The following is a 21,762-nucleotide window of genomic DNA, read 5'->3' as shown; positions in this document are numbered from 1 at the left end:
GGTGCCCGCTCCAGCAAATTGAAGAACAATGGGATGACAGTGCAGTGTGACAGTGCTATATATAATGTCGATAAAATAAAGGCAACTTTGGTCAACATAGTTTATCAAAACTCCCAGATAACATACTTTTTAAAAAATGAAAAAAGATCACATAAATATACAGAAATACAAAGATTCATGAGATTCTACTGTGAATAACTCGATGCAAGAATAATACAAAGAAGGAGGAGGAGGAGAAGGATGAGAAGAAAGAATAAATGAAATTATTACACTACATACTGAAATTAAATCAAAAAGAACTAAATACTTTAAATATAAGTCCTTAAACAATAAAATGCAGAGATTAAAACGTAACCACTAAACTCTTCTACACGGGCCATAATGGTATCTTTGTGGCTCATCTCCAACAGCAAAAGAAAGAAAAAGAATATATAAAAATGGGACTACACCAAATTACAAAGCTTCTGCACAGCAAAAGAAATTGTCCATGAAACCAAAATGGATCTATTGAATGGGAAAAGATGTTTCAATTTATATATCAGACAAAGGCTTCATATCTGAAATGCAGGAACAATTCAGCAACATAACACAACCTGACTTTAAAAATATGCAAAAGACCTAAAGAAAGGTTTATGGAACATAACATAAAGATGCCACTAAATTCATTAGTAGATATACTGCATAACTTATTATTCAGAAAATGCAAATTAAATTACAATGATAGTTTACCTTACACCAGTTAAATGGGTATCATAGAAGTCAAGAAACAATAAATGTTGGGAAGGTGGTAAAAAGAAAGGAAACTTTTTGTACTGTTAATGACAGTGTAAATTGCCATACCTCAAGAAAAAACAGTATGTAGGTCTCTCAAAATATCAGAAATAGAACAATCATAGTATCCAATATCCCACTTTTGGTATTTATCTAAAGTACATAATAATCACTGTATTACTCTCATCCCGATTTGCTTGAGTGGGCACCAGTAACATCTCACTTTGAAACTTGTTGTTACTGTCCTTGGCATATTGAATACACCATGGGTAGCTTGCCAGGCTCTGCCATGCAGGTGAGATACTCTCAGTAGCTTGCTGGACTTTCTGAGAGGAACAGAGGAATCAAACCCAGTTTGTCCACGTGCAAGGCAAATGCCCTACCAATTGTGCTATCGCTCCTGATAATATTGATGCAAAAATATATATGCACTCCTGTGTTCACTATAGCATTACTATAACAGTCAAGTCATATAAACAATTCAAATATGCCCAATGACTGAATAAAATTGTAGAATAGTAAATATATACTGTGGAATATTAATCAGTTATAATTAGATGAATCTTGGCAATGTTGGGTTAGATGAGTTTGCAACACCATGGGGCAACATGCAGGTATTACTATGTGAAATAAAATGCAGCACGATTTAACTCGCTTGTACAGTATAAAGAAACAAAGCAAATGAAAAAAAAAGTAAAAGAAAATAAAATTCCTTACACTGGTAACAGAACAGTAGTTACCAGAGCAGAAGGTGAGAGTAAGGGACCTAAACTAGGATGAAGCTACAGTGGGTTGGATATTTGGAGGTGGGCATGATGCAGTATATATAGTTGCTGCAGTGAGAAATGTACACCTGAAACATAGTTTGTAGACTTATGTTATCTTAATACATTAACACATAACTTTTTAAAAAATAAGCAAATTCATTTTATAGGTGGGTTGTCTACAAATGAGTATATTGTTATGTATTGCCTTCGAGTTCTTTTTTCCTTCATCTTTCATTATGCAGTCTAAGATTCATGGTACAATTGACCATTGGCCAACAATGTCTCTGGAGTATTGGAAATGTGGGTCTCTTAAAGAATTTGAGAAGAATCTGTATCTGAAGAGACATTAGCCTTAGAGGTATAAAAATAAAGAGTAGCTCATGGATGCCTAGATTTTCAGAGCAAGGTCATTGGAAGAAAACAGTATTTGAGGCAAAGACTTTTCACGTCTTTTTCAAGAGTTTAGGGAAGTCCAAGAAATAAGGAAAAGTTTATCAAGTCATCTCCCAAGTCAATGGGGTAGGCAGTATTTCATGGAATTTAGATTTTTTTTTCTTTCAGTCTAGAGGCTTTCCAGTTTTTTCCTAGTAATGGATTGTTACAAGAGAAGTGAGTTAAGCATTGCTAATATGCAGTATAATCAAAGAGAAGTCAACTGAATCAGGACATGTTGAATACTGACCAGTTATGAGTTACTCTCTTCATGCTTCTCTCCCTCGAAGAACCAAATAGATGTACCTCATTTTGCTAGAGAGCTCTCAGCCAAGTGGAGAAGCACTTCAATGCATCAGCGAGTCTATAAATACAGCACTGTCATAGCACTGTCATCCTGCTGTTCATCGATTTGCTCGAGCAGGCACTGGTAACATCTCCATTGTGAGACCGATTGTTACTGTTTTTGACATATCGAATATGCCACGGGTAACTTGCCAGGTTCTGCCATGCAGGCAGGATACTCTGGGTAGCTTGTTGGGCTCTTCAAGAGGGATGGAGGAATCAAACCTAGGTTGGCCACGTGCAAGGCAAACGCCCAAGCCGCTGTGCTATTGTTCCAGTCCTAAATTCCAAATAATCAAAATTGATCTGTGGACTTTAAAAAGCTGAAAATTCCAGTAATGAGAGTCAAAACTGAAAATTAACTTAGAGAGAAAAAGTGGCAGCCAAAATCATTAAAAAACTCAAGTGATTTGTTTCTATGCAAAAAAAAAAAATCCTTCACAACTCACTCTAAGATGCCCACTTACCTTATTTTAAAAGGGCAAGCACATATAGACACGCAAATATAAAGGAAGAAAAACTACAAGCCAACTTCTTGTATGATATCTGAGCCTATAAATATATACGTTGATATCATAAAATAACATGTAGTGGTACAAAGAAACAGATTAACATAGATCTAATTTACTTTGGGGAGTTAGTAGATTCACTGAATAACATGCATTTGATCTGAGACTTGAAGGACAAATATAAATTCAGCCAGATGTAGAAGTTCAAGAAAATAATTCCAGATACTTCAAAAGGAGAAATGAGTTATGTGAAGGCTTTGGACCAATTCTGAATAGAAAACAATTATGTATGCTTTGTTTTTGTTTCGGGCCCACACCTGATGGTGCTTGGGGCTCAGTCTTTGGAGATGTTCCTAGCAGTGATTAGGGAAACCATAAATGACAGGAATTAAAATCCAGGCTTCTTGTATGCACAGGAAGAACTCCGTCCATTGAGCTATCTCCTTTGCCTGAAGACACTTCTTTAAAGGCAATGAATAAAAGACTCAAAGAACTTCAAAAGCTATTTTGAATTTTATCCTCAATTAAAAACGCAATAATTTCAAAGAGATTAATATGCTCACGTTTACAGACCTACATGTCTCAATTCATTGGAGAAAAGTAGAGATAAGGAAGAAGGAAAACTATAATTCTATAACCACTGCAGATGATCCTACCAGATAATTTCCCCAAAGACATTTTTGTTGCCTGTACTACATTTTTACTTATATTTAAACATTTGCTTTTGCTCTGTAGTATATTATAGGCTTTACAACAAGAAATGATGTAAATTATTCAAATGCATCCTACACTGAGGTGTTGGTGAATCCATAAGCACTACTTAAGTATAAAGAAGTATTTCAAAGAAGAAAATGTATCTCTTCTCTTTAATGGCACAAATACCTTTTGACAATATGTTAAAAACCAATTTCAGAAGAATATAAGTATCATAATTATTTGTAAGCAATCATGTACTAGGCAAGTTAATAGTGAATCATCATGCTCACACTTTGAATCAAATGGAAAGTTTTAGCACATGATTGTGACGCAATGATTTTATTGTGCTCAAAACCTTATACTTTTAAAAGCCATGAGTGTAGGGTCAGAGAGAGAGAGTACAGCAGCTAAGACATTGCATACTGCTAACCTGAGTTTGATCCCTGGCACCCCATATGGTCCCCTGAGCCTACCAGGAGATATATCTGAGTACAGAGCCAGAAGTAAGCTCTGAGCAATGGCTGTGGTTGTGCCCCCCAAAAAAACTCCAAGTAAATAAAAATTAAAAACAAGTAAATAAATTTATAAGGTTGTGAGTAAATCAAAGAGCACCTTTTCTATAGGTATTATGTATTGTGTCAAATGTACTTAAAATTTAAAGATCTTATGATATCATTTACAATATATTTTAGAGTAGATCATTGCAGGTTTACATAAATAATACATCTTTATTAAAAATGTCCCCTGAACAAAAATTTCCATCTAGAAGAAGAGCAGTTTTATACTTTTTACAAATATTTTTAATATCTGAGTTTATACTACAATTAAATTGTTCCTTGTACTCTACACTAAGTCAATCATGATGCATTGTTTTGCTAAACTGAATAATAAAGTCAAGTTTCAAAAACCAGTGATTATAAGGGAGGAAATTATAACAGACTTTCAGTTAATTTTGCATATTATTCTTTAATACTACACTAAACTTCAACAAGTGACTATGGATGTATAAATTGTAGATTCCTAACTTATCCCCCGTCACAAAAAAAAAATGTTCGATATCTCTGAATGAAAAAAATGTAGGCTATTTCTTGATGATCCTCTCCAAAATAGAGGAAGGGAACATTGGCCTTAAATGGCTAGAAATGATCACAGGGGAAATAACCCCTGAGTTCAATTCCCAACCTATTCACTCAAATGCACATTAATTATCATTTAGCTTAATAGCACTGTAGCACCATTGTCCCATTTTTCATCGATTTGCTTGAGTGGGCACCAGTAACTTCTCCATTGTGAGACTTGTTGTTACTGTTTTTGGCATATCAAGTATACCATGGGTAGCTTGCCAGGCTCTGCTGTTTGGGCAGCATACTCTCAGTAGTTTGCCGTGCTCTCCGAGAGGGATGGATGAATTGAACCCAGGTCAGCTGTGTGCAAGGCAAATGCTCTACCCTCTCTGCTATCGCTCCAGTCCTTTAGCTTAATATATTACAAAATATCAACAAATGTGACCATGTGTTAATTCTTCTCAAAACCCTTGAATTATTATCCTGGCTTGACTAAAGTTCAGGTAAGACAAGGTGCATGCAAGGATAACAGTTGCCTAAATTCCTCCTCCCCATTTGTCCTAACACTTGATACTTTGCAAAATAGCAAACTTCCAGCTGCCTCTCCTCTTCCACACCAGGCTACTTCTCACCATAAATTTGCTCATGTTCTTTTTCCTTTATGTAGAGGTAATTATTATTCAACCCTCAACATTCAAAAAATACCATCTGCCATGATTCTTCAAGTCGATGTTAAGATTCAGTCCTCTGAACTCCTATAAAATTCAAACTGTCATCTATCATTAAGCTTAAAATTTATCATAGTGTCTTCTAATTATTCATTTATTTGGCTCTGTGTACCACAAAGCATGAATCTCTTGATGACAGAGAATTGTGATATCCATTTTCTGAGTGTTAAAATGTAAACACTTTATGGGTAAAGGACAAAACATGATGGCCTCTCAGTATCATACTGCAAACCATAATGTCCGAAAGGAGAGAGCAAGAGAGAAAGTGAGAAAGAAAAAAATGCCTGCCATTGTGGGAGGTTGTGGGTGGCAGGTGGTTGCTGGAAGGATACTGGGTACATTGGTAGTGGGAAATGTACACAGTGGAGAGATGGGTGTTGAAACATTGTATGATTGAAACCCAATCATGGAAGCTTTCTGACTGTGTATATCAAGGTGATTCCATTTTTGTTTTGGTTTTTGGGTCACACCCGGCGATGCACAGGGGTTACTACTGGCTCATGCACTCAAGAATTACTCCTGGCGGTGCTCGAGGGACCATATGGGATGCTGGGATTCGAACCCGGGTTGGCCACGTGCAAGGCAAACGCCCTAACCGCTGTACTATTGCTCCAGCCCCGATTCCATTTTTTTAAAGTAAACACTTAACACATAGACACAAAAATGCTTGTGGAAATAAATATTATCTTTTTCAAATTTTGTCATTGAAAAAATATAATCGTCAAATTTTAATGACTTTATATCCTATTTTCTAATATGATATGCTTTTCTCAGAAAGGAGTCAAATGAACCCAGAGGCAAATTACCTAATATGGAAAGCTAAAAATTTAAAATGTTTGTCAGTAAATGCCATAGCACTGTCCTGGTTGTTTTCCTTTCAAGAAATGACTGTCTGACATAAAATGATCAATATCCCAGCCTGTAGCTTCTTACAGTCCAGAAGCAAATGATTCATGTTTCTTGTTATTATATTAATGCATGAAGAAAGCAATAAAAATTCCAAGAAGCCATAATATTGTCACAACATCATAACTTTCTCTCATTACCCAGAAGTCGCCGGATCATTACTCCTGATGTGTATTGATTCAGACTGACAGTACTTGAGTTTACTTTCACTGTCACTCATATTCTGTAGGTCAAATAACTGTCATAATCATCTCAACACATTTACCTCTGGAGCAACAAAAGACTGCATGCAAACACTGGATTTTTCCACCATGTGGGTAGTCACTGAGGGTGAAAAGAAACTGAGCTTCTGGGTACACCCCACATTCTGTGCTGAACACTTTATCATCACTATGTCATTGAAAACTTTACAGTTAACATGTGAGAGTCAATGACACTATTATCCTTTTAATTCCATTATCTTCCTCCTATTAATAAGAAAACTAAGGCTCTCACTGGTTCATTCTGAACATCACTGCCATGTTTGGGGACACAAATGGCCTAAGCACTTGCTCAGGTCTGTCCTCTTCTGCCCCCCCACCATGGCTCCTGGGAGGTCTCTCCAGAGCTTCTCACTTCTGCTAAATCCCTCTGAAGAGCTCCAGTAGTCCCCTATCCTATCTGAAATGCAAGATACCAAGAGATTCCTTGTTTACAGACTCTCCGCTCTCATCTGTAAAACTGTCAATCAAGAGCTTCTGCACAGGTGCTGTAGATGAACTTTCTTCCATTTATTCAGTTCATTTTTCAGTACGTGTCCTGCACAAACAAGGATGTGCAAACATTGCCCCCAAGGAACTTTCATTCCCGTGGATGCAACTTTCCCTTCAGTTCCCAGATCCTTGCTTCCGAAGCTTCCCGGGCAAAACAGACCCCAGGCGATAGAGGGGTCTACTTCCTCACTTCCTTACGTTCAGTCAAGGATCCTCATAACATCATCTAGATGAATTTTTCTCAAGCCTGACCATTGGATTTTTTTTATTTTTTAAACTTTTATTTATGTACCATAGTGTATAAGAGTGCCCATCATAGTGTTTCAGGAACCTTGAGATTCTTTGCCAAGAATCATCCTTTGGATTTTCAACTTTTAATCTTATTAAACAAAAAATAAAATAGAGGGGCCCAGGCAATAGTACAGGGGGCAGACCTTTTGCTTGCATATGACCCATTTAGGTTCAATCCCAAGCAGCATCAGGTATAATTCCCAAGTGTGGAGGTATAACCCTTGAGCATCATCAGGTATGGTCCCTCCAAAAGACGCCTAAAATAATATAAAATAAAATATAAACCACATTCATCTGCTGGATTCATCTTCTCCTTTGCTTCAAAATCCCAAACTCTTCTCTGGTAATTAAAAAAACTTCAAATTTTTTGTAAAAGTCCACCAGTTTATTCTTACTTTGTGTTCCATTCATTTATTTGTTCCTAACATATGGTGAAGTTATCTAATATTACTTTTTGTCTGACATATTTTACATTGTATAATTCAAGCAAGTGCTCCATTTTGCTATAACTCATGTTTTAAATCTTTTTGAGACTGTGTAGTATTCTATATATGTTTATATATCTGCCTTCTTTATCAAGTCATCTATTCATAAGTATTGTTTCTAGATTCTAGCTATAATGAATAATTCAGTAATAAACATTTGGGTGCATTAATTCTTTGAGTTAATGATTTCATATTATTTGCAAGTTACTCAGAAGTGGCATTCTTGGATCAGGCAGTAGTTCTATTTTTAGGGATTTATTTTGGGCTTGTTTGTTTGTTTTTTAAAGAAGCTTCATACTGTTTACCAAAATGGTTTCAGATGTTTTCATTCCCACAAACAGTGCAGGAAAATTCTTTTCCTTCTCACCCTAATTTACTCTCCTTAACAGTGTTTTGATGTAAATATGTATCACAAATATGAGATGATATCTTATTGTAGATTTGATTTATTTTTCAAAAAACTCAGTGGTGATGAGTATTTTTCACATGTCTGTGAGTTATCTATATGTTCTCTTTGGATAAATACCTGTTCAAATTTTCTGGCAAATTTTTACTGTTTTTGTTGTTGTTGCTGCTGCTGAATTGTATGAGTTCATTATAGGCCTTGGATATTAACCTTTAACCAGGTATATGATATATAAGTACTGTTTCCATCCAGCAGGAAGCCTTTTCATTCTGGAAATCTTTCACTCTGGAGTTTTTTTAATTGAATATAATCAATTTGCTTATTTTTGCATTTATTTCCCTACCATTAGGGTTGAATTTCTAAAGATAGCTTTAAATATCTCTTCTAGAATGCATCATCTATTTTTCTTCTATATATTTTATGACTTCAGACTTTCCTCTAAACCTTCCGTGTGTATGTGTGTGTGTGTCTGTGTGTGTGTTTGTGTGTTGTGGGGTGGCGGAGGCGGGGGGTGGGTGGCGGTTATGTGTGAAACTAAAAAGGTGGCTGGTTTTATTCTTTTGCATGTGACTGTCCTGTTTTTCTAACACTGTTGATTACAGAAATATTACTCTCCCCACTGTATAGCAATTTCTTTACTTTAAATTCACTGTATCACTGTCATCATTTTATTTTAATCATCGATTTGCTCGAGCGGGCACCAGTAGTGTCTCCATTGTGTTTTAAATTAGTTGTCAATATATTTTGTGGGTATATTTCTGAGCTCTCAGTTCTATATCATTGATCTAGGTGACTCTTTTAGCGAAATATCATAATGCTTTTGTTACTGCTGTTTGTATCAGAGTTTGAAATAAGGTGACATTATGACTATCTTTTACTTAAAGTTTTCCTAAAATTACATATTCAAGGTTTCTGGTGGTTCCATATAAATTTTACTATTATTTGTTCTGTCATTTAAATTTTAATAGGTATAGCATTGAATCTCTTTATTGTTTTAAACAAGATGACTTTTTTGTGTTGTTTGTTCCATGATTTGAATGTCACACTAAATTCTGAACCCTGAAACATAGTTCTTTCCAACTCTAGTGCTTTATATAGTCATTTCACAGAAATAGCAATTGGATCTTAAAAGCCAAGACCAGGTATCTTAAGAATACCAACACTTGCACCTATCTTTCTTTTTTCCATTTTGAAAAACAAAATTCCTCCTCCTCAATATCTATTCAACCTTTTTTATTTTTCTTTTCTCTTGCTTCTATTCAGACATTACAGAAATCTCAGCCCATTTGGGCTGTAATTCATGTGTCTCTTACATGCACAGAGATAATCAGAGGCTAAAATCATTATCCTTCTCTCTGTAAAAAGAAACCATCCTCTATCTCCTTATTCAATATGTGGCAACTATACACCCTCTGACCTCTACTGAAAATGGAAGTTTCTTCTGATACATAAACACATTTGCATGGCAGGAGCCTCAGCTATATCTTAAAATATTTTCCTGATTGGATTGGGGAGAAAAGATGCCCGATGGTCAAGTTCTTAAAGTAGCTGCTGAAGCTTCCAATGCCACACGGGCAGAGATGTAGTTATACAGAAATCAAGTTCTGGTTGGATTCTTTCAGACTCACCATGTAAGAGTCAAACAAAATAACATGTGAGCGTTCCAGAATTTTCACAAGCTAAAGAACAAGGTCACAGAGTTGGAGACCTTTTCCATATATAAAAGTTGATAACCTAAAGCATTACTTTCTAGGCAAATAATGAAATTCAAATAATAGAATAAAACTGTTTCCTCTTTGACTATTCTTATAATATGGTCACCAATTAATATTTACCTCTAGTTTTCTCATTGACAAAGTTAAATTTTGTTTTTAAGTCCACCATTAAAATGGCTTTCTTGGGGCCTGAGAGAAAATACAGAAGGCAGGGCGCTTGTTTTTCACTCAGCCAACCTGGGCTCGAATCCTACCATCCCATTGCCAGAAGCAATTCCTAAGTGCAGAACTGGGAGTAAGCCCTGAGCACTGCTAGGTGTGACACCCCCCTTCCCCCCCAGAAAGCAAAACAACAAAAAATAAAATGTTTCCCTCATTTGTTAAGGTTGATGCATAGGTGCATTGAATTTTCCAGTTCTTATTACCATAGATTATGATGATGTCTAGAAAGTATAATGTTCAAGTCACAAAACTATAGGATATCATTATGAAAGGACATTATTTTAATTTGTTTTTAGTACCTTATATTTATGAATTAGGTCTAAAAGTAACTTACTATTATATACACATAACATTATCCCACCCGCATGGCAGAGCCTGGCAAGCTACCCGTGGCGTATTCAATATGCCAAAAACAGTAACAACAAGTCTCACAATAGAGACATTACTGGTGCCCGCTCAAGCAAATCAATAAACAACGGGATGACAATGCTACAGTGCTATGCATCACATAAAATCCAGACTATTTTACTTTGAAATATGCTTGCGTATTCTACCATACATACTGTATGGTATAAATTTTGCCTGTAAGTGAATCTACTGACCAAGATAATGTTAATAATATTTCACTGAAGAATTTATAAGTTGGTTTAAGAGTAGTATTTTTACTATGCTGTACATACTTATTTCTGTTGGAGATACCCTGTAATCCATTGACATTAATGCTTCATGTACATAGAACTTGACATATAAAATTAATCTCTTAGAAGCTACTGTGTATAAATATATGACTAATGTTATGTCTACATGGATTGAAACCTGTGATTGAAATGTCTAATCTTGTCTGTTATGATTTAGTTGCTGTGACAAGAATAAAAGCATTTGGCCTTGTGTTAGACTAAGCAATATGAAATACAACAGGAGCTCTGCAAGGTGAATACTTCAATTGCTTTCTACTTTCTTCCTACCCAGTCTCATCTCTTGTGTAAAGTTTTATTAGGACAGATAAAAACCTGCAAATAAAGGGATAAAGGGTATAACTATAACTATGAGAGATAGAAAAGTTAGGGCAATAATTACTTCTGCCTTTCTCACTTTCAATTCTACAAGATCCTGGAACATTTGGCTTATCTTGAACACATTCTTCAATGTTCAAATGTTCATCATTTTCAAAGTCAAGTTCAAGGTCAAAGTTGTGTTGTTATAGCTTCACAAGCAAACCAAAACCATATGTAACACAGTCCCCACGTATTTTGCAATTATAGCTTTATTTTACAATTTAAGTAGAAGGATTTGGGTCACCTGTGAATGAAGACCAGGTGTTTCTCTCTTTCCCATGAATAATGTCTAGTGTTCTTGCCTCTCTGTGCCTATTTTCTGCTGGTCCTGTCCCATACTAGTCTTCTCCCATGGCACCCAGTACTTCTGATGGCCCATGGGTCTGTTGTAGGAGCTCTGTAGCCTATGTCACACTGCAAGTGTCTGGGAATCTTTGGCAATTTAGATTTTCCTTTGTCCTCCAGTCATGCAGTTGGGTGGAACTGATGCTTTTCCTGCATGTTCCTGGGCACTGATGTGGGAACAAAGATGACTTACCTACTTACCTTTGTTATTTTACTTATCTTGCCCCTGAGCTATTCTTGCTGCAAGAAAGATTTTCCCTCATGCAGGCAAGATTTAAGTTAATCGGATTATTATCAGGTCCCACTTCTACCATAACACTATCAGCAGAGCTATATATGCAACCAAGTTATCCCCTATATTAAATGCCAGAAGAGTGTGAAGAGTATTCTTGTGAAGAACTTGATCGTAGTTCTTTGAAACTGTGAGCAGGAATGTAGTAAATTCCAACATAATAATCCTCATGAGAAAATATCAACAAAATAACCTCAATATGCAAGTCACTTCAGTAATTACAAGGCACAAGAGAAATGAAGGCAACTTCTCACTAACAGTCTTGGGATCCAGCTAGAGACCTAAATGTGTTGTGTCCATTGTCCCTGAGACCAGTGACCACCTTATACCACAGAATGGGACTGAGGGCTCAATTAGAGTAAAAATCCTAAGTGTAGCAAATGGCATGCTGCTTTGTAAATTTACCTAGATCCACTCAGCAACCCACATGTCATGATAGAAAATATAAAGTGATTTTGCTATATAGCTAGTTTGATCTTAAAGAAATACTGTGTTACCATCTTTAAAAGATTTCCACAGTTATAGAAACACAATAACATCTAAGTGAAACAGCAACTGAAATTTGGAAAGAATATAAGAATAAGGGTTATTTTTTTCTCTTCCACATACTGATAGGTGATTTAATTCAGATTTCACAGCACGACCCATTTCCTCATCTGTAAAATGGTTGCACAAATCTGTTTCAATGTTATAATCCACTTAAATGTATATTCTAAACGAGTAAACTTTATGTTATGAGAATTATGTTTCAAAACTAATGTTTTTTAAAGTGCATACACACAATTCCTTCAAAAAACACACAAAAGGTACTTGTCATTTCAGTAACCTGAAAGATAATGCTTTCAGTAATGTATCAAGAAGTATTTCATCTAAATGGCTTTAGCCGCTACATTTGCATTTGAATGCTTTAATACCCATCATTTTTTGTCAAAAACAGAAGAGAACTCACTTTGGTTTCCTTTATCATTAGGCAAGCAGAAAGGAACCATTCTTGAACTAATGAATCTATCTTTTTTTAATTCAACTTTCTCTGTAATTTTGAGAATTACTTTTGTTTTCAATCTTTAATGCTGAGTAGCTAATTTTAAAGACTTTTTCCAGGTTTCCATGCTAACAACAAGTCATTTGGCAGAGCTAAAATCTTGATGATTAGGCACAAAGGGTTCAAAGCAATTAGAAGCATGTCAACAGAGTCAGTATAAAATAGAGTCGATAGGGGACTGGAGAGATAGTAGTGGGTCAGGTGCTTAGCTTGCATGTGGTTGAATGGGTTTAATTTCCCACCCCCACATGGTCCCCCAAGCCCTGCCAGGAGTTGTCCCTGAATCTTGAGCCAGAAATAAGTTCTAAATATAGTTGAATATGACCTCAAAACAAAACAATATGAGAATTATATAGAATAGAGACTAGGATACTTACATTGTTAGAGTGTGTATTTGTGAAGACTACAAACCAAGTTCTGAACACACCAGGTAAGTCATTTAGCCCTAAAAATCTAAATTCTGAAGCATGACACTATATGCCTCTGACATAAGAAGCAGATTCTGTCCTCAATTAATTCCCATTTAGTCAGTGATAGATAATGTATCTAGTAGGAGAGAGAATTCAACAAGAGTCAAGTTAGGAGTTTAAATAACCAATATTTGAAAAGAAGTTTTATGTCCTTTTTGAAGAACTTTCAAAGATAATCACTACTGGGTTCTCAAACTTTGTATGAGGAAAACATGAGCACAAAATTGTATAAATCTGTAACTGTACCCTCACGGTGATTCACTAATTAAAAATAAATAAATTTAAAAAAATGGTGCTGGCACAATTGGACAACCACGTGCAAAACAATGGGCTTAGACCTCAACCTGACACCATGCACAAAAGTCAGATTAAAATGGATTAAAGACCTCAACATCAGACCACAAACCATAAGGTACATTGAAGACAAGGTCGGCAAAACCCTTCACGATATTGAAGATAAAGGTATCTTCAAAGATGACATGGAACTAAGCAATCTAGTAGAAACAGAGATCAACAAATGGGACTACATTAAACTAAAAAGCTTCTGCACCGCAAAAGATACAGTGACCAGAATACAAAGACTATCTACAGAATGGGAAAGGATATTTACACAATACCCATCAGATAAGGGGTTGATAACAAGGGTATATAAAGCACTGGTTGAACTCTACAAGAAGAAAACATCCAACCCCATCAGAAAATGGGGCGAAGAAATGAACAGAAACTTTACCAAGGAAGAGATACAAATGGCCAAAAGGCACATGAAAAAGTGCTCTACATCACTAATCATCAGGGAGATGCAGATCAAAACAACCATGAGATACCACCTCACACCACAGAGACTGGCCCACATCCAAAAGAACAAAAGCAACCGCTGTTGGAGAGGATGTGGGGAGAAAGGGACCCTTCTACACTGCTGGTGGGAATGCCGACTGGTTCAGCCCTTCTGGAAAACAATATGGACGACTCTCAAAAAATTAGAGGTTGAGCTCCCATTTGACCCAGCAATACCACTGCTAGGAATATATCCCAGAGAGGCAAAAAAGTATAATCGAAACAACATCTGCACATGTATGTTCATCGCAGCACTATTTACAATAGCCAGAATCTGGAAAAAACCCGAATGCCCTAGAACGGATGACTGGCTGAGGAAACTTTGGTACATCTATACAATGGAATACTATGCAGCTGTCAGAAAAAAGGAGGTCGCGAATTTTGTAGTTAAGTGGATGGGTATGAAAAGTTTCATGCTGAGTGAAATGAGTCAGAAAGAGAGAGACAGACATAGAAAGATTGCACTCATCTAGGGTATATAGAATAACAGAGTGGGAGACTAACACCCAAGAATTGTAGAAATAAGTACCAGGAGGTTGACTCCATGGCTTGGAGGCTGGCCTCACATTCTCGGGAAAGGGCAACTCAGAGAAGGGATCACCAACTATAATGTAGTCGAAGGCCATATGGGGGAAGGGAGTTGCGGGCTGAATGAGGGCTAGAGACTGAGCACAATGGCCACTCAACACCTTTATTGCAAACCACAACAGCTAATTAGAGAGAGAGAACTGAAGGGAATGCCCTGCCACAGTGGCAGGGTGGGGTGGGGGGAGATGGGATCGGGGAGGGTGGGAGGGATGCTGGGTTTACTGGTGGTGGAGAATGGGCACTGGTGAAGGGATGGGTTCCCGAACTTTGTATGAGGGAAGCATAAGCACAAAAGTGTATAAATCTGTAAATGTGCCCTCAGGGTGATTCACGAATTAAAAATAAATAAATTAATTAAAAAAATAAAAAATTAAAAAAATTTTAAAAAAAATAAAAAAATAAAAGTTAATTTTCCACATGAAAAAAAAAATTAGAAATTGAGCTCCCATTTGACCCAGCAATACCACTGCTGGGAATATATCCCAGAGAAGCAAAAAAGTATAGTCGAAATGACATCTGCACTTATATGTTCATCGCAGCACTGTTTACAATAGCCAGAATCTGGAAAAAACCCGAGTGCCCTAGAATAGATGACTGGTTGAAGAAACTTTGGTACATCTACACAATGGCATACTATGCAGCTGTTAGAAAAAAGGAGGTCATGAATTTTGCAGATAAGTGGATCGGCATGGAAAGTATCATGCTAAGTGAAATGAGTCAGAAAGAGAGAGACAGACATAGAAAGATTGCACTCATCTGTGGAATATAGAATAACAGAGCAGGAGACTAACACCCAAGAATAGTAGAAATAAGTACCAGGAGGTTGACTCCATGGCTTGGAGGCTGACCTCACATTCTGGAGAGAGGGCAACTCAGAGAAGGGATCACCAAGTATAATGTGGTCGGAGGCCATGCGGGGGAAGGGTGATGTGGGCCGAATGCAGACTAGAGACTGAACACAGTGGCCGCTCAACACCTTTATTGCAAACCACAACACCTAATTAGAGAGAGAGAACAAAAGGGAATACCCTGCACAGTGGCAGGGTGGGGGGGGAGATGGGATTAGGGAGGGTAGGAGGGATGCTGGGTTTACTGGTGGTGGAGAATTGGCACTGGTGAAGGGATGGGTTCTCAAACTTTGTATGAGGGAAACATGAGCACAAAATTGTATAAATCTGTAACTGTACCCTCATGGTGATTCACTAATTAAAAATAAATAAATTAAAAAATAATCACTACTGTATTTTTCTTTACAGCATTTGCTCAAAATGTCGAAAAGGACTTACTCCTTTCTCCTTGCCACAAAATAACTGATACCTGGAACACTTGAGTAGTATGCTGAGCACCTTTATCTTCACATCATGTTCAGTGGAAGTAAAAGCACAGAACTACTGAGATGACATGGGACATCTTCTACTAGCTGTGACCTTAGTTCTCATTTTGAGTGCTCCAGATACTTTCTGTCTTCTGATTCTTTGCTTTTAGAACACAGTATATGGAGCATGGACTAAAGCAGAAAAAAAATATTATGCATGTACGCTAAGTTCTCAGGGCATGTGGCTTAGGAAAAAAACATAGTTCATGGGGGGAATCAGATGAATTGCTGGAGATTATAACATTGTAGACTGAGAATATATGCTTCAGACTTCTACCTGTTCAGTAAAACACTTGTCTAAACGTTGCTGGGAAGTATTTTGCAATTGGTTACAAAATTATTATTTAAATAAGTAGACTTTGAATCAAGGAATTTACCCTTCTTACTGACCATTAAATCAAATCTGAGTTCTCAAGATGACTTCATCCAATAAGCTCAAGGTCTCAAGAGCTATGACAAAGACAAGGAATATTCCTTACGATTACAACATAGAAACCTTGTATGAGTTTTTATTACCAAGATCTGAGGGAGAGTGTAGTGAGTTTTGTACTATCTCTCCACAGCAGCAATCCACATATGATTCCCTGAGTACTGCCAGGAGTGATCCCTGAGCACAGAGCCAGGAGCAAGTAATCCCTGAGCAGCACCGGGTATGATCCCAAAACAAAGCAAAGAGTCAACATTGGTTACATAATTCAAAGGTCTAGAGTAGAGCTGTTCATCTAGGGCTCAGGTTCAAGTCTCGGCATAGCATGCCCCAACTCCTGGCACTTCCAGGGATGAACCTATTCACCAACACGACTAAGTCTCACTTGCATGGTCAAACATGAGCACTCAACTCCCTGCTGAGTCAAGTAAATCCAGAAGCCAGGTAGCTCCCCACGTCCCCTGAACACTGAACAATACATATTGATTTTCCAATCTGTCAGTTCATGTATAGATTTCAGATTTTCTAGCCCCCACAGTTCCATAAACCAATTCCTTAAATCAATCTCTCCATCTTGATGGAAAAATAGATGTGACAAACAATAGCAGATAGATAGATAGATAGATAGATAGATAGATAAATAGATAGGTAGATAGATAAGCCATACAGATAAATTCTAGTGATACTATTTTCTGTCAAACTCTAATATTCTTGCTAAACTCATTATCTCAAAATTTTTCTATGTTTTCTAATAATTGTTTTTCCCATTTAAAAATATACATAATAATACATCATCTCTGTATGGTTGTAGTAAGTATCTTTGATAGTATCTGGCACAAGTAATAATCCATGTGACAGCTGTTATTGATTTTAACACAACTAAGTCAATATTTTGATAATGTACTCAGGTGAATCCTTATTATTTGGGTGATACAAACAAAACTCTACCAATTTAATTTTTCATAGGTAATTTGTTATTTAAGTATAATTGACAAGTAAGATGATATGTTTCAGAAATACAAAGATAATGATTTCCTATTTGCATTATAAAATTATGACAAGTCTAGTTAGCATCTGTCAGAGTTAAATTTTTTTCTTAATGAAAATATTTAAAATCTATGCTCTTTCAAATATCTAATACAATATCAATTAACTATAGTCACCGTGCAATGCTTCACATCTTCATGAACTATTTATTTTATAACAGGAAATCTGTGCCTTTTGACACCCTCCATCTCTTTTATCTATCCCTGAATCCCCTTCTCTACGAACCACCATTCTAATCTCTCTATGAATTTGTTTTTTTCATTTGTTTTTAGATTCCACATGAAATCTAGTACTTTTAGTTGGTTTTATTCAAGCAAGCAATTCAAGTGGCCATGGCCTATATGTTGGCCCTCTGATTCCCAATGATACAAATGTGAATGGAATAATTGTATCCTCACAGCAAGCAGATGGAACAAATATAGATACAAGCTAATCGATACTTATTAGAGCTTCACAAACAATTCTTTGAGAAGCAGCAGCTCTTCATCATTCTGAGAGTGGGGTGAAAGGAAGTTTAAGGAATAGTTACAGAGAAGATGAACCTTTGAACTGGGTCTTCAACGAAAGTTTGAGAGACTGATCACACGGGCAGAGAATGATCTTGGTGGTAGTGACAAGGGGAGTGGGAGTTTTTAGTAGAGACTGCCATCACCTTATTGATACCAAATACAGCCTTTCAGGGTTCCACGGAAAAGGTTGCTGTGACTCTTCAACTTGCTAAATAAAGACCATTCTGTGCTGATGTTGAAGATAGGTTCGATCGCCAGGAAACAGACACACAAGGACTAAACACTCAGGGAACTCAGGAGAAAGATGGAACTAAGATTTTACCTTCTCTTTGGTTCAAGCTGTCAGGCCAAAAGAGCTAGAAAATTGGACTTGTGGGGATTTTAGACAAACAAGAGCCTGGGGCTTCAGCAATTACAGCAATTCCCTTCTGTGTACTTAGGGAGTAACAGCAGTTTCCCAGGTTGAAACAGACCCACAAAAAAGCTGGAGGTGTTGTTAAGCTTCCCCTGGAAGGCAGTTTGAAGCAGTCTAATGTGTTACAAAAACCTCTAGAACAGAATAAAAACAAAGAGCGCTGTAATTTAAATGTTAATATCTCATCAAGTTTTATGTCTGAGGAAAAGGGGAGACGGGGGCAGCTCCGGAGTCTCTTTCTCCAGAAACCCATAATGTAGTAATAAACAGCTGGCCGCCCTCAACTCAGACATCGTATGCTATTTTCTTTGCCACATAGTAATATTGAATGAGAAGAGCAGGCTTGGGGACTCTTGATTCTGAGGCCAGATTGCAGCGAGCAATGAAACACGATTCTGCAAAAGCAGAGCAATGCCCAGGGCTGCAGATCTGATACGACAAGATGCGGACAGCCAGGCTGTCATTTCTCGGCTATATGTGGTGCAATAGAACTTTAACTCAGGATAGAACTACTCCGTGGGGGTATATTAATTCAATTCTCAGATTCTAACCCCAGCATCTCTAGAGGCATAGATGACATGCTTGTCCAAGGACAGCATAAGAAGAATCAATTATCATAGGGCAAGCCAACTGCAGTTATGTAGGTCAGAAGCATTACGGCCCTCTTCACGGTTTGACCGTATCATATCAGAACCCCGTGGAGGATGTCAGTCAGCGTTATGAGTATGTGCTAAGGGCAGGAGATTGCTAGTCCTATTAATGTCGACTCTTTCCAATAACGCTACTGCTATCACCAGAGCTATTATTTCGTCATTTGTAATAGCTGATTGTATGTTAGGAAAAATTCTAAACATTTTGCTTAAAATGCCTTACTGAATCCCCAGAAATGAAATATGAACTATATAGAAGTACTACTATTTACCACATTATCAGAAAAGTAAATTAGGACATTAAAAAATGTTTTAAATGTTCAGCTAATTAGTGACTGAGTCAGAATTCAGTCTAAGCTATTACTTACTGTTAATATCTATTAACTTGCATAAGACTAGAAATTTATGTCCCTACAGATCCTCTAAATATTTTTTTAAATGTACCTTCTGTCTTGGACTGGAGCAATAGCACAGCAGGTATGACATTTGCCTTGCAGCCAACCCGGGTTCAATTCCTCCGTCCCTCTCAGAGAGCCCAGCAAGCTACCGAGAATATCCCACCTTCACGGCAGAGTTTGGCAAGCTACCTGTGGCTGTGGCGTATTCGATGCTCTAAAAACAGTAACAAGTCTCACAATGGAGACGTTACTGGTGCCCGCTCGAGTAAATTGGTGAACAATGGGACGACAGTTGATACAGTGCAATGCTACCTTCTATCTTATTTCTGACATTACTGCTGCTTTGGTAATCACTACAATCTCTCATTTCCAAGGCAGAACTAAATCTTGGAAGCATTTCCATACAGACCAAATTTGTTTATTTATTTTCCACTTATTTCCTTTTTAAAATTGAATCACAATGACTATACATTTACAAAGTTGTTCACGATTGGATTTCAATCACATACTATTCCAACACCCATTCCTTCACCAGTGTACTTTTCCCACCACCAATGGTCCCAGTTTCCCTTCTGGCTCTCCACCTCATACCAAGACCTGACACTATGGCAAGCACATTTCTTCTCTCTCTGTCTCTCTCTCTGTCTTTCTCTCTCTCTGTCTCTCTCTATCTCTCTGTCTCTCTGTCTCTGTCTGTCTCTCTCTCTCTCTCTCTCTTACTTCTGGGCCTTATGGTTTTATACAGATAATGAAAGGTTATCATGTATATCCCTTTACCTGTGTCCTTCACTCCCCACACACTCTTGTGGCAAGCTTCCAACAATTTACTTGTTCTTCTGGCTCCTGTTTGCCCTCACCTTGGATATTAGTCCCATAATATTATATATGTATATATATCATATATATACTTTTTATATCCCACAAATGAATGTAGTCATTCTATACCTATCCTTCTGCTTTGTATGGGGGAAACATGAGCACAAAAATGTATAAATCTGTAGCTGTACCCTCATGGTGATTCACTAATTAAAAATAAATAAATTTTAAAAAATAATAAAATAAAATATTGCTTCTGAGAGCTTGCTTTTAAGTCTCTGGATGTTGGCCATTGATGGGATTACACACACCTGGGTTCCTCTGCCGGTCCTTTCATGCGTGAGGCTTTTCCGAACATGTGGGGAGGGGCCTTGAGCATGGCTGTGGCTAGGTTCTGGTGGTCTTAGGCAGGCGAGAGCTCTGCTCGGGGCGGGGAGGGAAGCTAGAACCCATCCCCTCCTAGGGGCCCCAGGGAAGACAGCCAGGCAATTATCAGGAAATTTTATTTTTTAATTAATTATTTAATTTATTTTTTGAATCACCATGTTGAAAGTTACAAAGCTTTCAGGCTTAAGTCTCAGTTACATAATGCTCGAACACCCATCCCTCCACCAGTGCATGTATTCCACCACCAAGAACCACAATAAACCTCCCACCCACCCACCCCCCGCCCCCCCATTCCTCACCCCGCCTGTGTAGTTGGTAAATTTCACTTTACTTTCTCTTTACTTTGATTACATACAAACAAAAAAACTCACTATTATTGTTTGGGAGTTCCCCGCCAGAGCCTGAACTGCTGGAAAAGAAGCATTTGATAATTTGTTTCCTTTGCTGTGAATGAAGAGATATGAGGTCGTGTGGCCACAGTAGCGGCTATGAGGTTCTAGACCTCTGTATTTTAGTATTTTAGTGACTAAGTCCAGAGGGCTTTCTGCCAGAGGTTGCATCATTGCTAGCTCGTACCTCTCTGCTACTTTATATCCCACATATGAGTGCAATCTTTCTGTGTCTGTCTCTTTCTTTCTGACTCATTTCACTCAACATGATACTTTCCATGTTGATCCACTTATATGCAAATTTCATGACTTCATGCTTTCCAACAGCTACATAGTATTCCATTGTGTAGATGTACCAAAGTTTTGTAGCCAGTCATCTGTTCTCGGGCATTCAGTTTTTTCCAGATTCTGGCTATTGTAAACTGTGCTGTGATAAACATACAGGCGCAGATGTCATTTTGACTATATTTTTTTGCTTCTCCGGGGTATATTTCCAGGAGTGGTATTGCTGGGTCAAATGGAGGCTCAATTACTAATTTTTTGAGAATTGACCATATTGTTTTCCAAAAGGGCTGAACCAGTCCACATTCCCACCAGCAGTGTAGGGGGGTTCCTTTCTCCCCACATCCATGCC

The sequence above is a fragment of the Sorex araneus genome, chromosome 1, assembly GCF_027595985.1.
Source record: "Sorex araneus isolate mSorAra2 chromosome 1, mSorAra2.pri, whole genome shotgun sequence".
NCBI lineage: Eukaryota > Metazoa > Chordata > Mammalia > Eulipotyphla > Soricidae > Sorex > Sorex araneus.
The sequence above is the reverse complement of the archived record's forward strand: the minus strand, read 5'-3'. Positions refer to the sequence as shown.